Below are 16,732 nucleotides of genomic sequence, written 5' to 3'. Positions count from 1 at the left end.
CTTCAATAAAAACCAGTGTATAGTCCGCGCTTGTTCGTGTCACTCTTTCGTCTCGTGGCCCGTCCTAGTTGCACTGTGAGCCAAATCATGGTTGCTAATATGGGACTTGTGCTATAATACAGACATAGATAATCTAAAGAGGGTACAAAGTTTGGGTGGTTTGTGTGTTTAATATGCCTTTATCAGTTATAGTAGAAACTAAAAAAACGGAAATATTCTTTCAGCTGTAGCTTTTTATATTCCGCGACCGTTCCGCTGTATTGGCAACGCCATGTTTAAAGGTGCAGTGAAGAGGAATCTGAACTCATCTTTTTGCCGCGGGAACTCAGTCTACACGTTCCGAGCATTCTTATAAACATCGATTTATGGCCTGTGTGGCCGATTTTCCTAATTAAATCGAATTAACGTCCGGCTCCCGCCTTTTTTTTTTTAATTCTCCCCGTACGGTGGGCGTATTCGACCAACGCGTGGAGTGCCTTTCACCCAGTCCCGAGGCTGCTTGCCGCTCATCTGCGAAGTAATACGTAGTAATCCGTAGAAGCAAATAGTCCGCACATATTTTTATTTCTGCGGGCTTATTTTGTGGCTATATTATCTGCGAATGAAACTATTTATTCACGGAAACCTAAAAAACAAAATAAAGAGAAAACAAAGCCTCCACGGAGCTGGCTGAAAGGCACTCTGCGCGTTGATCGACTCCATCCATCGTACGGGGAGAATTCAAAAAATAAAGGCTGTAGCCTGACGTTAATCCGATTTAATTAGGGAAATCGGGCACACGGGGCAATAAGTCGAAGTTTCTAAGAATGCTGGGAACGTGTAGATCGAGTTCCGGCGGCAAAAAGACGAGTTCAGATTCCTCTTCAGTGCACCTTTAACGGCTGTAGGGGGCATACGCTTAAAACGTTAGGTTTCTAGTTTTATTGAGGCCTTCTTTTTTTCTTTTTGAGCTCTCAAGTGGGCTGTGCCACCGCTGCAACGCGGGCAAACTGGGAGTTGTATGCATCGCCTCAATAGAGGCCCGGGGGATCCGCCGAAAACACAAGTACGTAATTGGTGCAGGCCGCTCCCAGTGAAAGAAAGCTTTGAAGGGATACCGACTGAATGGCCTGCGGGTCGCTTTCAAGAGGCGGCAGGGCAGCCTTCGCTGCGTCGGCAGGGTACGTGAGTGGCCCTGCTTGAGGCTTTGCTTGGACAGTGAACAGGTTCCGGTCAGATGTGTTTTGTGCAATCCATCCAGATCCTCGATGTGGCCAATCATGTCTCCAGGCAGAATAATATCGGCACCGTCTCCAAACTGCTTTATATCGTCATTGAGGCACTTAACTAGATCCTTGTTTTCTTGCCCCCTTGCATTTGCCTTGCATTTGCCCCCGGTCCCTAAATAAACTACCCCTGGCCATGTACTTTTACCTGCAATTCTACCTGATACCCAGACATGTTCTTTGCAAGTTGGTGTTATTCTTTGACAATTTGTTCCTTGATGTATCAGCATACCTACTTCTCCTCCCTACTTCTCTGTTATTGTTCTTTTGTACCCTTCCCAGACATAGCCATCGACTAAAGGTGGATCTTCTAGATCCCTCAGATGTGTCTCGCATAGAGCGTACACACCTACTGCTTCATCCTTGAACTGCTGTTCTATTTCTAGCCATTTCGCTCTCTTTCTATCCCCTTGCATGTTTATGTAACTTATCCTAGCGTTCAATTTCTTTTTTGTAGTTTTATTTCTGGGCCTCCTAGTAGTCATTTTGTTGGGCTCAGCCTGCATTGTTACATTTACTACTTCGCTTCTACCTACCCCTACGCCCAGAGCCACCGTGGACCCCCTAAAAAAGCTACAGCTCGGCCTGCCAGGCACCAGCCTATCTCTGCTCCTACCCTTCCACTGAAATGAATGCCATCTCGTCTAAAGCCTTTTCCCAAGCCTGCTCTGCGCACTTCCCTGTTTTTGTCTGCCGCCTCAAAGCCTTTCTCGAGGCTGAACTGCCTTATCTCTAGATTAAGATCCATAACGTCGTTGGCAACCTCTCCATTCCTTCCTTGCCCCTCGGGCACTGTGCACACCACGATCTGCGCTTGCTGTGCTATCGCCCTTATACAGTCCACTCCTTTAGATAATCTTATCACTACTTGTGGGGCGTCACCATTCAGGACATCATTTAGCCCTGCCGCTGCCACTACCAAGTTAGGCCTTGCAACATTCTCCGAAAGTTCACTTTTTGTCTTTCTCAGTACCTCGTCTATTGTCCTGCCTGGGAATACCCCAACTGCTACCCGTCTATCAACCTTTACACGCTCTCTTTATTGCTCTTTTGCAGCTCCTCAAGTTGGAGTCACCAGCGATAAGAACTAGGGTACTCTCCCCCTCCCTCCTAACTTCCGGATTTTGCTGCCTCTTATCAGTAACTGTGACCTCATTCTTTGGGTTTAGCTTGTTCACCTTCTCTCCATCACCTCTACACTTCCAAGCTGCCACCTGTGCGTAGATGTTCCTGTCTGAACCTGTCTGACTTACTTGCTTATCGCTGTCCATGCCAGTGCAAGCCCCATCCACGCGGCTGGCGCTGAATGTCCGCCAGTGTGGTTTCCAATGGCGGTGTCAGCCATTTTCGACTCCAACTGACCGAGCTGTTCGTCAAGCTTGCGCTTTTCTGCCCTCTCTCTTTCTAGAGCATCCGTACGTAACACTAGTTTGGTGTTCGCCTGCTCAGCCCTGTCCAGGCGTGTACCTACTACGCAGCATTTGCACATAAAATCTGCGCCTTCGGCCTCATCCACCGATTCGAGCCGCGTTTCTTTTAAATTCACCGACGCCTCACACTCCTTACATTTAACCTTCAGTAGCTTAACCACCTCAGCAGCACTCGATTATTGCTACCACCAAATGCTAGAATATCTACAGGCTCAAAACAAAAAAGAGCACTTGAAAACACGTGCACAAATAAAATAAAATTCTGCCTTCCGCAAATGCCGATCGAACCCTTAGAAAAGAAATAACTATCTTTCTAAAAAAAGTTAACCTACAAATAAGCGCTGAAAAACTATAGCTGCCGGCCAGAATATACCCGGCCTATTATAGGTCACTGACCTAAATTCTATTCTTTATCCTGCACTTCCCCTAACAGCCTAGAACTAAACCTGTAAGGTCACGAGAGTTCCCCCTATAAAAATGGAGGTTAAGGCAGCAGGGTGTCCTTTCAACGAGCGCCAGGACACTACGCCGTGTCTTCTACTCTTCAAGCACTTACTGCCGACTGGTTAAGGAAGGACGGCTAACTACAGCCCATCATGCAGGAATACGAGAGGGTATGAACTTCTAGTTTTTCGTCTTGTGCCCAGAAATTTCCTTGATAACAGTATTCGCAGACTTTCTCCCTGATATTTGCAATGTTTCTACAGCCTAATGCGGTGGAACTTCAGCGTGTCAGCATAACTGTGTCTACAGGCCCCAATAGTTTTTCTGCGGAGGCCTGCACTTTTTCTCCAGTATCTTAACTTTTGGGCAGCACGAATCATCTCTGTTCACCTGGTGCTTCACACTTTGCATAGAGCGCGTGCTTTGGTAATCATGCAATGGTATTGGCTCCGTCCCCTATTTATGCATGTTGGTGATATAACGACAGTGAAACTGCGCTCTTTTTCAGTGGTTGCATCTCTGATCAAACTGGTCCAAACAAAACCTGAAATACAACTAAATTCTGCAGAAACTGCGTTCCTGCGAGTGACTAACAAAGATTTCCTGTTTCTTTATTCTTACTGGATCAATGGCAGATTCACTAATGCAGTGAGGAGTTATTAGTCTCATCGAGTTAGTAACACCAAAGCGTCATCTTGGCCCAACATATTTTCAAATATCTGCGCTAAACGCGGAGAGCGTCCATTAAATATTAAGCACATGCCTAGTGCATCTGTGTCAGCAGTGGTAGCTGGTAATAGTATCCTTACTGCTGAAGTATGCCGAAAAATGGAGAGGTTAAGATCCTTTTTTTTCTTCTCTACTCCAAGAAGCTGAATATCAACCCGCAGGCGAACTCGTCCCCGTTGGACTTCTCACCACGTTGTTTCAGACACTGACATCGATTTAGCATGTCGCCTTTCCACTCTAGCACATGCCTTTCCATACGTTCTTTTTTTCAACGGACTGTCCATTGGAATCATTTATCTTCCTATATTTTTAAAAAAATCTGAGTCGGTGATTCTAAGTCTGCTGTTTGCTATTTGTGACTATATTTTGTATTGCTGCGATGTCTCTTTACCTTCTTTTAAGAAAATGTATAAATGATACGCCGCTTATTTCTTGTCTTGTAGTACAGCAATTTTTTTTTTGTTCCCTACGCTTTTCGCGCATCTTTTACTCTGCCCGGGTCTTCCTTTAATTTAACTTTCTTGTGTACTTTGCATCTTTTAGTGCATGCGAAGAATGATTCATACAAGTATTTTATTCGTACTAAACTGTTCTCCTTTTTGCTTGTAGTGCGCTGTGTGTCCCGAAGACACCCATTGCGTCGTCCGTCGTGGAGAGCATTACTGTGCCCGTGCATGGTGGCTACATCCGCAAGGGGCCGTAAGTAACTTCTATTCGTCGCTGCTCAAGATGACATCATTGTCTCGAAAGCCGCGCCGTGCCCCGTAAGCAGTATCGGACAAGTCACACATTGGGAATGCTTTGGACGGCCCATGGATTCGCAGGCCTCATTCGCATATAACGCGGATGGTTGCGCTTTAAGTATATTTTTGCGGGCGGTATTCAAGTTAAGCTCAAGCATGCGATTTAGAAAAGCCGCGGTTATTGCTTCACTTGCTGCTTAGATACCCCGCCGATTCCAAGGTCGCATGATCTGTTCGGGGGCGCAAAGGCTAAATACAGAAGCGCCCGCTACTATGCGGCATAGGCGATGTCGAAGGACTCCGGGGCGCCCAGTTTGGTGAGTGGCTTTTCATTACGATGATCTTCATGTACTACGTGCTGCGTCGAGGTGTGATACCCAGCGCGCCCTATGATTCTCCATGGCCATTTTGAATGTATTTATTTATTTTTTTTGCTGCAGCCACTGCTTCACTCACTGTCCCTAGCCTCCGTACTCGGTTACCGTGGTCATTTCCATGGCAACGCGGGAAGCAGCATTCAAGCGTATCAGGTAACTTTGCCTCTTGCTCGGATGCGAGTGCAGGACGATCCAGACCTACTGAGTTCATATTTCTGAAGAGTAGGCTACATATTTTCTAGAAGGCTCCGGAAAGCTCGTTAATGTTCCACCTGTACTTCTCCGCGCCTAAACTGTACCGAGGCAATCGTGCCCGCCATGGCGCCGTGAAAGGAATAAGAGCTTGGACTAGCTGCGTTTTCGTTGATGCACTCTGGCTTCGGCCCAGCTACTACTTTGACATTTTGCCTGAATTAAAATGCAGCGGCTGCGGCGTGTGGCCGATTCACACGATTGACAGTTCGGCCAAGGCACAGGCTCCGCATGACGTTCCACTATGGATCAAGGCCGCTCCCCCGTGGTCCCAGGAGGGGAATGACCCCTCCCATGTCCAGTCCGTATATCCCTTCTCCCCCCTTCCGCTTTGCAGATGGCTTTAAGCTTGCCATAGTCGGATACAATTCAAGGAAGCAGCGGTTTTTCCCTATCAAAGGGCTCTTCCCTCTAGCCAGTGGCGTCGGCCTGCTAGCGTGGCAAAGCAGCGAATAGTAGTTAAAAGGGGATAATCCCGTCCTTCTATGGTCAGGGAAAGACACCTCACTCCACTGTGGCAGGGCTGCCTGTAGTGTCACGCTAGCAGGGTCATGAGAACAGGCCGACGCCATTGGCTGGAAGAGGGTCGGGGAAATGCTGCTGCGTTCTTGAGTTGTGTTCCACTATCGGCACTCTCACAGGCATTAGTCATCGTTGCTTAAGGACATTTTTGCCCAATAGGGATCGGAAATGGGACGTCACGTGACGCCTAGTCCTTGCTTCAAAGGTCCGCCGTGTGTCTCCAGCTTGAAGGAAAGTTGCAGCTATATGCATGTGGCATGCTAAAGCACCTGCGCTCACCTTGTCCCTAGCCACTCCTCTGGTAACGTTCTGTACTCTTTGCTGCTAATTATGTATATCCCCTGGCGGATATACTGAGCTGGCGATTTTTAAAATTCTGCCGTTCTCTCACAATAATTTCGCGCTTGGGCATTTCAGGCAGCCTTTCTGCCGCTGCGTCTCCTTGATGCAGCGGAACGCCATTGATGAAAGTCCGCTCTGAGCCCGCCGCTGTGGGGTGTCACCTGCGGCCGTACGCCACTACCGCTCTGTGCAGCTGCTCCATGTTGGGTAAGATGCGGCTCCGGGTCACGACGCACCTATATATCAACGTAGGCCTCCGCCCTGAGCATATGTGCAGATCTACAGTACTTTTTCTTTGGCTACCTTGTGCTCTTTGCAAATGTCACCATAAATAAATTGGTACAGGATTTCCATTTATCCATGTGCGTTTGGCATTACTCTTGGTATCACAGGGCCTCACCAGGCGGCGCGGGCCCTCGTATGCTTGTATGCACGGGTCTCTTCATTGAATGTCCCACAGTGGCTTATTCATGTTGTTCACATAAAAGATATTTTTTCTTTTGGACATCTGACTTCAGTTACGCCTACTCTTACCGCAGTTGATGAAAGCACAGCTTTCAGTAAGGGATGTAAATTCGATCCACAGAGAAGCCTCTCCGTTATTGGAAATCCTGAACCGATGGAGTAAATTATAAACTGTTTTTGCACTTGTTTCGGAGGGGCACAACCCTCTGCAAACGTGGTTGTTCGGCCATGATGAAGGTGGAGACGACGAATGCAGAAGATAATGAAAACGAGACGGCGAAATATATTCATAAAATTTGCAAGGGCAAAACATAAGTCACACAGAGGAATTGAGCAAACTGGCGGCGCCTACGCGCTTCGTTGTTCACGTTTCTTCCCGCCGCGGGCGTTTAGGGCGTTCATGTTTCAAGCCCGCGCTCTCTCCGATCGATTCTCTCTCCTTTCGCCGCCCCACTTCAAGCGTGTCGCCTCTCCAAGGATGACAAGTTCTAGGTAATCGACAGGGCTAGTTATCCGTTGACTCATTGTGGCAGAGGCCGGAAACGAGCCCTACGACGGCATGCTTTGTTGGTGCCCCGGCGGACGCTTGCGGTGAGCAATGCTAGGAGCAATGCCGGCAAGGCGACGCTGCGAAGCGGACAGTGACTTCCGGGCTTTTGTGCATCTTTTGCGGGGGACGCGCGTGTGGGGAGTCGGGGGCTTTACTCAGAACTCTCCGCGCAGATCGAAGTCACGCATTGACCTTAATGATAGTAACAGTGCCGCGTTTCAAAACCGAGCTTCAACCACAGACTTACTAATCATAAGGTGATTGCTATGATAATCCATCTGTATGATAAAAAAAAAAGAATATTATGCCTTATGCACTCCAGCTCGTTGGGCGCTCTCCACTGGCATAGCCGCTCTGCTAAAAGTCTCTAATGAACCCAATAAAAGCCAGCGGCCTATGGCTGCGGGCCTATGGCAACAGGCCTCTTTCTTTAGGCCCGCGTTTCTGCCAAAATGTTGAGAACGCCTATGTATGCAGCGCACATTTCTCTCACTACAGCCACGTAGAGCGAAGCGCGATTGTGGTGTCCTGTGAGCCAGTGGACACCATCTCGAAGTTGAACGCGACACTCACGACAAAGACGAAGAATAAAGGCACGGGTGGTGGCTATATCAACAGAATAGAGAACAAGTAGATTGCAGGAAAGATGACTTGCAGGAAGGTTTCTTCCAACCAAAAACCCTCGGTCACCGACCGCTTCTTCACTTCCAGCTCTGCTGACTGAAGGGGTTAGCGTCAGGGAAATGAGTCAGTCGCGCATCTTCGAAAAAGTGAGGGTAGATGCCCCCTTTGGTCAACGGACGCGGGCGAGGTTGCTTGCCAATGGGGCACCGGAATACAGGCTTCAAATAGTATTGAGAGGAGATACAGGGCGCAACCCCAATCACCTCCTTGTAACAATTTATTAGAAGATAAATGTTTTTTCACCACCTACTGCGTGAACCTGAAGCGCCGACTGTCACTCCCAGATTTCGAGGGAGAGTGTGAAAGAAATTTGTCGAAAGGTTACATTGATGCATTCTCTTGGCAAGAGTAATAATAATAACATGTTTATTTCACCACATCTTGGATAGCTTGACTCCGCCATGGACACAGTGGGTCACACAACTTTCTATACATATGTACTAAACAACATTACACAAGATCACAACAGGTACATCTCGTAATAGAAATGAAGCCACATACATGAAGTAAATAGGCGAAATGATAGATTTAATTTGCTTTGAAAACGCAATGGAGGGTCATTTAGCAAAAAGTATTCTAAGAAGTTCTTGTACAAAGTGGTTCTTAGGGTAACATTACTAAATAAAGGGCATTCAGCATACGTGGTAGTATGATTTCTATTGTTTGAAAGCCATTGTTGTTCCCTATGATTTAATATGCCACTGATTGACGTTTCTTGCACTGTGTACTCTGCACCTTGGCTCAGTGTTAGCCAGTTCACGGCGAAAACTCGTATAATTACTAATTTCGCGCTTTAAAGGGTGGCATAAACGAAAATGATATAGCTTGGCAATCGGAAGTATTTTATATTTAGGAAAAAGTACCTGTCTCGACCCGCTCCTCGCGTTCGCACTCCTGCTGTATTGTGTACTTTCAACAACTTCCCTCTCATGCAGAAAAAGGAACATCTCCCTCTCTTTTAGAACAAAAGTGCAAGATTGCCGTAGGCGAACGAGGGTTTTTGGCTGGAAAATTGTAGTGGGCGCACGACATTCTACAAGTTGTCGCTCTCGTTGGGTCGTCCCCCTTCGTCATCTTCTCACCTGTTGCGCTGAATTGTCAGGTGTGAACGTACCAACTGGTACAGTTCAAGGGGAGACTCTGTGCGAGCACTCGGGAGCAATCGGCCCCAAGAGGAATGTCTTGATCGAGTTTCAGAGCGAGAGCTGTACACCTCGGGTTACAACTTCCAATTTCGATTCGGATGAAACGATCGCCTTCAATGATTCGCAAGGTCAGACCGAACTTAACTGCGTATTGGCATGACCTAAGCTATGTCAGTATGATCACGTGATCATATGTCTATGACCACTGGGTACCTGACCTTGACAAGTGACTTTCACATTTGACCTTTTTGACCTTGAAATTTGATTTGAGACACTAGGTACCACATTGACAATGGCTGTCAGTGCCTCACACGGTCAAACCGAGCTGTGAGGTGGTATGGCCCAAGCTACGAGTATGGTTGTATGACAATGTGATCATACGAGTGACCATTGGGTACGTGACCTTGACCCTTTACATTTGATTTGAGACAGTGGAGATCATTGTTAACAGGGCTTCCGCTCGTATAATTGTTTCTTACATAAGAAGCACTAGTGGTAATATTGAATTAACTGTAATGTATTATTTCATAATCACAATACGAAACTCAAAGTAGTTACGCAGCAAAAGGTTACTTTACAAGAACACGAGACAAGATTTAAATCTACACGCGCAGAGCAGGATAAGCTATTTTACGCCTCTACATAACGGCATAAGGCAAAGAAATGGTGTGAGAATAGCGCTGGGCTCTTTCATTAAATTGGGCATGACTTTTAGAACGCATCGAGGAGAGCCATTTTCTTTATTGCTATCAAAACCTATGCAGACAAAACGAAACAAAGAATCCAGTGGTCACACAATGAAAAAGCAAAAAAAAAGTACGCCACAATGAGCACGTAGGAATAGTAAGATTGGGCTTATGGGAAAAGTTCAAGCAAAATATTCTGAAAGTGATTATCGAGGAAGATGGCTATGAAACTGCTGACATCATTAAAGACTGCTGTCTCACTACGAAAAAAGAGAACTAGCATCTGAGCATGATGACTTCACAGCCAGAAGGTCCGCTATTTTTTGACACACGACGATAAGGCATTTCAAATGGGTAATATGCACAACAACAAATTATCTACAAATCTCAATGCGTACAAAAACATTTTCATTCGGAATTTCCAGTTCTCACTAACATGTAAGCAGCATACACATTACGGGACAGCGTATGCAGCTCGTTCGATCGAAAAGCCGCCGGCGTGCTCGGCAACACGCGTCGGTAACAATCGGAGACTGCATTAAAAAAAAACATACCATGCGAACCGTTTTCCGCAGAATGTTCCGGATGACGTCACACGATTAAGCATAAATTCAGCAGCAGCAGATTCAGCAGGGGTCACATGATTCAGCATAAACGTACTAGCAGGGTTAGCGGGCATTCGAACCGGCGACCTATAATCGGGGCTAGTTAATGAAATCATTGTAATTCGGTGATTGAAGAAATGAAAAAAAAATGCAAAAAGGGGTTCGAAGGTATCAAAATTCTCATAATGAAAAGCCAATGCTTGACGATGCTGATTAAAAAATTTTAGTGCGTAATTTACGAATTCATTAAAAAAAAAACTTTTTAATGAGAAGTATGTTCAAAGGTGTCGAACTGCTAAGAATGGAAGCCTAACCCACTAAGTTATCGCGTCATACCCTTAAGGTGGAGCTTAAGTGTCCACTGCAATTTTAAAGGCTGCGTTCATTTAACGTTTGCGAGAGTGGGCTATTCATTTCTTCAACGTGTTCGCGGACATTCAGATAGATATTGTCACGTAGTGGTGACTGCAGTTCGGCGACAGGAAAACAGCGAGAATGTCCTCGAATCGAAACTCTTTATTTGGGCTGACTTGCGCCCGCAAAGAACTGAACCACTCGGCGGCGGCGTAGCAACAAGCGTGCTCGGCGGTCGTCGGACAGAATGCCCGCCGCTGTCGGCCGAGCTCTTTTTAAAGCTGACAGCGAACATTCGATATCAAGCTTGGGAAGTTACTAGAACATTCTGGCACAAAGTAGAATCGCCTCCGCCTGGATGCGATCAATCGAGATAATTCTATAGGCACGTCTTGCGTCACAAACGAAGCGATAAAGCGGCGTGCCGGCAGCCTTGAAGCATGAACAAATAAACACAACAAACAAACGGTGCAAAGATTCGTGGAAATATAAAGCATATGTGCACTTCCAATCCCCGAAATGTCACGAAGAACCTGTTGACCAAATCTTCGACATTAAATCACTTGCAAATGACCGTTGTTCACGATAGGCAAACCACTTGATGTCACAGCTGATACGCCATTTGATATAATCGTCCGTCACTTTTTAAAACAATTCCTAAAACATACTAACAGCTGGTTAAATTACTAAAACATTTTATTAAACACAGGTTATGAAAGGTTTAGTATCAAGTAGACATTGAGTTCATTTCAGATGAAGACAAATTTCTTGTCACCTGGAATTGATTCACCGTGACTAAGCATTCAAAAACGAAAGTGCCGCTTAGGTACTAAGTCTCCTTCGGCAAATGAGCTCATACCTGAGAAGAAGCAGGTCGTCTTTCACGAACCCGTCACGGCGAAGCTCGCTCATTAGAAAAGCGGGCGGTAACCCGCGTAATCTTGGCTCGTTCTGCGGTGTTCCTGGTAAACAAACAAGTTCGCAGGCAGGGTGAATATAGTTATCTACGCGTTCTTCACCAGTGTCCGGGTGTACGGCGCTGAACCTGACAGCCATTCGCACGGGCCATTCGAGAGAGTCATCGCTTTCTCCTCTATGCAAAAGAACCCGAGCGTGCAGCGACACTGTGTTGCCGTGTTTCATCAGGCGCAGCCCGGGAGACATGCAGTAGCCACGAAGGTAGACGCGGTCAGTCAAAAATTCGGCCGATCCGTCACTGGCCGCTATGCCCTGGAGATAGCCGATTCTTTCAACAGCAAACCCGTAAACTGCCCTTTCTAGTGACGTTTGTGACATCACTATGCCGATACGATCAAGGGCCGCTCGGCTCTGTTCGATCAATTGAGAGTGTATGGCGTCTATTTTCGTCGCGTTCTCTTGGACTTTGCTGCTAATTGTACCCAGCTCGGATTGAAACTCCTGCCCTAGTGTTTGTTCCAGTTTGGTTATCTGATCAGGAACTCCGCTCCGAGCCATGCCGGGCGCGGCTAAGGATTCCGTCGCTTCCTGTTTAAGAACGCTGGCCAGGTCAGCTGCACTTCCCACGAAACTGCCGTTGCCACGGCGTGAAGTTTCGGCGAGCTCTCCCCTTATTCCCTCGTTCAACGATCCTATAGCGCTCCGGACTTCGCTCAGTGTGTGGTTGTGGACCCTGTGGTTATTGAGAATTTGCTCTAGCCCAGCTTTTATGACAGACGTGCGTTGGTCCAGCAATTCAATGCAGGCTGCTAAAGTTGCCGCCTCGCTGTTGTGGTCCGGCCCCCGCTGGTTTGAAGGCGGTGCGTACAAAAGGGCGGCGCTGCAGTCGCTGGTCAGGTGTGCGTGGGTGTCGGTGCAGAGAACAGACGCCGAGCACTTGGGACAGGAGGTCGAGTGGTGGCGGCAGTCGTTGTGGAAATGGTCGCCGAGGTCACAAGCAGCCACCGTGGCTTCGCAGCCAGCTTGTTCGTTCCAGCATCTGACCTGCCAAGGAAAGATCGAAAGGCATAACATGCGGTAAAAGATTAGGAACACAACATACAAACTGGTATATGTCCATTTTGCACTTGTGCCGACCGTTTCGGGCTTTTTTTTGTCTACATGAACAACTTGACCATACGTTGAAACGTCTATTCTACAGTAACGTGTTATGCTGGGCCAAGGTTCACAACTGGCGCAGAAAGAACAGGCGGGAACAATAAGCATGCAGCACACACACACACACACACACGCCCGCACACACACACGCGCGCGCAAACACACACGCGCGCGCACGCACACGCGCACACACACGCACACGCGCGCAGACGCACACGGACACACGCACACGCACGCACGCACACGCACGCACACACACACACACACACACTACTGCTGAACTTGCAACTGATCTACTTCGTACATAATCAACGAAAATAGAAATAGCACGCTTGTGCAATCGTGATATGTTTACTTCCCTTCCTTGCCAATATAAGCAAGATACAGGCCAAGGAATATATTACACACAATCATGCAATGCGAGCTCCTATATTAGCAGCTGTGCGCAGAAATGTGATTTCTGTATACGGTTTAGATGGACATATTTGGCGCCGCCGCGCCCCTGCATTTCAACCGCTCGGCTGTAAGACTGCGTAGTGAAGCTTAAGCATTGCTTATCCATGCCAAGCCAGCAGCGCCTACCCTGCACTGTTTGACAAGCGCCAACAAAAGGACGACATCACCGGAGATATTAAGTTGCCCTCATTTTCCTACTAAATTTTTTCTTCGCGCTTTTACCACCCAGTTATCAAAAAGTAGGCCAGAAACAATCCTGTAAACCTCTGGAAACAAAAGAAGAGACTTAGCATTGCGCGATCTGCTACGGTGATCTGTTTACACGAGAACTGAGCTCCGACTGCGCAGCGGCAAGTGTACGCTCCTCAAAGGCAACTGCGCATGCGTAGCTCGCGCCTCCAGGAACCGGTTCGTGGTAGCGGATCGTGCTACGCTAAGCCTTTCTAATATAAGAAACTTTGTTTATTGGGGTTTAACGTCCCGAAGCGACTCAGGCCATGAGGGACGCCATGGTGAAGGGCTCCGGAAGTTTCGACCACCTGGGGTTCTTTAATGTGCACTGACATCGCACGGTACACGGGCCTCTTGAATTCCGCCTTCATCGAAATTCTACCGCCGCGGCCGCGATCTAACCCGCGTATTTCGGGCCAGCAGCCGAGTGCCGTAACCACTGAGCCAACGCGGCGGGGCTAATATAAGAAACTAATCATTGAATGTGAGATTCGCTGGAGGAGCTTAGCATACTGATAGGAGCTCAGGCTACGTAGTTTGTCCTGCTCATTACAAGGAATGCGATACGACAAAGAAAGAATAAGGGGCTGCTGTGCGCAGCTTAAGAACATCGCAAGAGACGACGATCGCACGGCCATGTGCTACTTGTGCATGAAAACTCTTGCTGAGTTTGCCGATTTGCTCCGTCACAGGGCACCGATTAAGCGAACGGTCGTCGCTTATGTGGTATTAATATAAAAAAATTGAAAGGTGTACAATACGATATCAGCGCACGTTAGAAAAGCCTAAGATATTCGAAATTAAACCGGAGCTTCTCTAAGGTGTCCCTATTAGCAGATGGTCCCCTTTGGTATGTTTATCGCTATGTACCGTGCCATACCTTTTCTCAGCGGCCAAATGTGCTTATCCTAACGGACTCTTCTAACAATGTTCTCCTTATAGAAGCGGCGTGAGCAACAATTGCCAGTAAGCAACCTAAATAAAGGCAGAGCTCAGGTGAAGGTGCTAGGGTAAAGTAGAAAGTATTGCTCATTGTACAGCGCTTTCCTCGAAGAAAAGAAAAACGGCATACGTGACGCACACATTTCATAATAAAGGAGACAATTAACTTTCATGGATCATTTAGCAATATCTGTTCGTGTACTTTTTACTCTGAATATTCATCCCTACCTCTGCTACTGCGTATTAAGCTCTGATCAACGCCAAATAAGGTCGGCTGAGAGCGCAGAGCTTTCCTGTGGCTTTCTTCGTATAAGCCCAGCTGTTGTATTTTTTTTAACTCGAAGACTAGCTATGTGCATAACTGTCTCTTCATATTTGCAGTATTCCCCATTTACCTTTTGTACCGCTTAAATGCCAAATTCTATGACTCGCATAGCGTTAGGCTAATCATACTCTGGAATCCTTCCAGAGAAAACTCATATCTTGGAACCACGCATACCACGCAAACATCTTTCACCCGCTCCTTCACGACCTGATAACATCTATATTCACAAACCTCCAACGCCATCCTTATCACCTTTCCGTTAATCATATCAATCCTGCCCTGAAGTGATTGATGAAGCTAGATTAAATTTTCTTGCATCCATAAAAGACCACATCTGCAACTCTTCCTGTCAACCTTCCTGTTTTCATCCCTGCCACTCATACTGCAAAAAGCTGTCGCCTTTCGGTACCAAACCGGAAAATAGCAGCGTTAACTTTCAGCGAACGTTCGCTTGAAACCAGTTCACGGTCTTGCAAACGCTTGTAGACGGTTAATAACACGTATGAACACAGCACTTGTCCCAACTCTTCCCTACTTACCGCAGTTCTCCGCAGGACGTCGGTAGGGACCTCTTGCAAGTACACATCATAATCGAAGCACCGGTGGCCATCCAGGGGATAGACACGCGCACTGTCCTGGGCGGATTGATCGTAACAGGACTCGCACAGGATGTGGTTGCACGGAAAAGAGGCGGTCACCGGTCGCACAAGTCCGCAGGCGCCACACACCCTGACCGGAGGAACTGGCTCCACGAAGCGTAGGGGCCTCCAGTCCAACTCGGTTGAAAATCCGACGAGCGTGTACCGCTGACTCGCAGTCGCCATCGACCACCCGCCTCTTCTCGCTGCTCCTCGACGCTGCGCGAAATTCTCGGTCGCAGATGTGGACTACGTGATTTGCTATATCTTGTCTTCACACCACTGTAAAGCTTACAATCGCTTTGATATCGCTTGAAGGGGGACGGTTGCTGGGCCAGATAGCCTATATCTTTGAACTGCTTTGCAAGGCTAACACAAGGACAGCATGCAGTTCTTTTGTTGTCTGCCATCTTGAAATGTGACTCACTACGTTTCGACGCGTGTGCGTTGTCTTTTTTAGCGCACGGAACTGGTGGCGAACACACAGATCATTTGCTGGTCAAAAGTTGCATTGCGCAGACCTTGAAATTAGAGGTGCTATAAGATTCAGGTACAGAGGGCAAAACGCTTTTCCATAACACGTTCTATGCCTGTTTCGGGCGGAACATGCGATATCTAGCGATAACGTCTGGTTAAAAATGGTCTGTACTTAAGTAAATACTGTTAAACGCATAGGATTTCATCGTCGTTTTTTTTGTGCTCCTAGTGGCAGCAGCTTTAGGAGCTGTGGAACACACAGTTGGGTAGTTCTAGACATGTGTTTTGCCCTCTGTACTTTACCCATCATCTGGCTTCTCGTGCCCCGTGCAAAGGATCTCCTTGCATACGCCGTCTCGACACTGGCAGGCTAGCATGATTGTGCTCTGCTGACTTACGGACAAGTTGATCTTGGAATCCCGCGCTGCCATACGAACGAAAGATTATGGCGGGTGGAAAATAACATCATCTCTGATGATATGTACGTTTCAGTTTCATTATCAATATCAACACTAAGTTGGTCTTTCATAAGGTTCGTTAAATGTGGAAAATGGCAAAGGGCGCAGGATACCATCGCGATAAAAAACAAATGCGAACAACGGAACGCGTGGATTTCGGCACGGTCAGCGCACCCTAGCGACGAAGCGGTAGTCCAAGGATCGGTCGATACCCCCGATATGCCTTGGCGGTCGCTACCGGTTTTTATGTACTGCCTTTGTGTACATCGGGGCCCACCGAGTCGCTACTGGGCAGTGTAGTGTAGCCGCTTTTGTGTACAGTATACGCGTTTCAAAACTGTCGGTAGTGAGAGGTCCTCTCGTCCAGACTACTCCGGAGCTCAGTATTTCCAAAGGCGCTACAACAGCACCAATACAGGGTTTAGAAACAAACCCTGTGGTTTCATTATTTTTGATAAAGACTAAATTACAGAAATCCTCACCTCCAGTGCCTTGAAGATATCAAAGTATGACTGACGCAGGAATCCAACCGAATC

The 16,732-nt window shown here is 47.3% G+C and overlaps 1 long non-coding RNA gene across 1 annotated transcript; it reads right to left on the bottom strand.

The window, feature by feature from the left end:
• Nucleotides 1-12,260: 12,260 nt before the first annotated feature.
• Nucleotides 12,261-15,854, bottom strand: LOC149329249 (uncharacterized). Its single transcript, XR_016285849.1, has 2 exons — nucleotides 15,163-15,854; nucleotides 12,261-12,555 (listed from the first exon to the last, which is right to left on the bottom strand). It is a non-coding gene; the product is annotated as an uncharacterized LOC149329249 (long non-coding RNA).
• Nucleotides 15,855-16,732: the final 878 nt, after the last annotated feature.

The sequence above is a fragment of the Amblyomma mixtum genome, chromosome 9, assembly GCF_055824585.1.
Source record: "Amblyomma mixtum isolate Tamu chromosome 9, ASM5582458v1, whole genome shotgun sequence".
In the NCBI taxonomy this organism is placed as follows: domain Eukaryota; kingdom Metazoa; phylum Arthropoda; class Arachnida; order Ixodida; family Ixodidae; genus Amblyomma; species Amblyomma mixtum.
The sequence above is the reverse complement of the archived record's forward strand: the minus strand, read 5'-3'. Positions and strand labels throughout refer to the sequence as shown.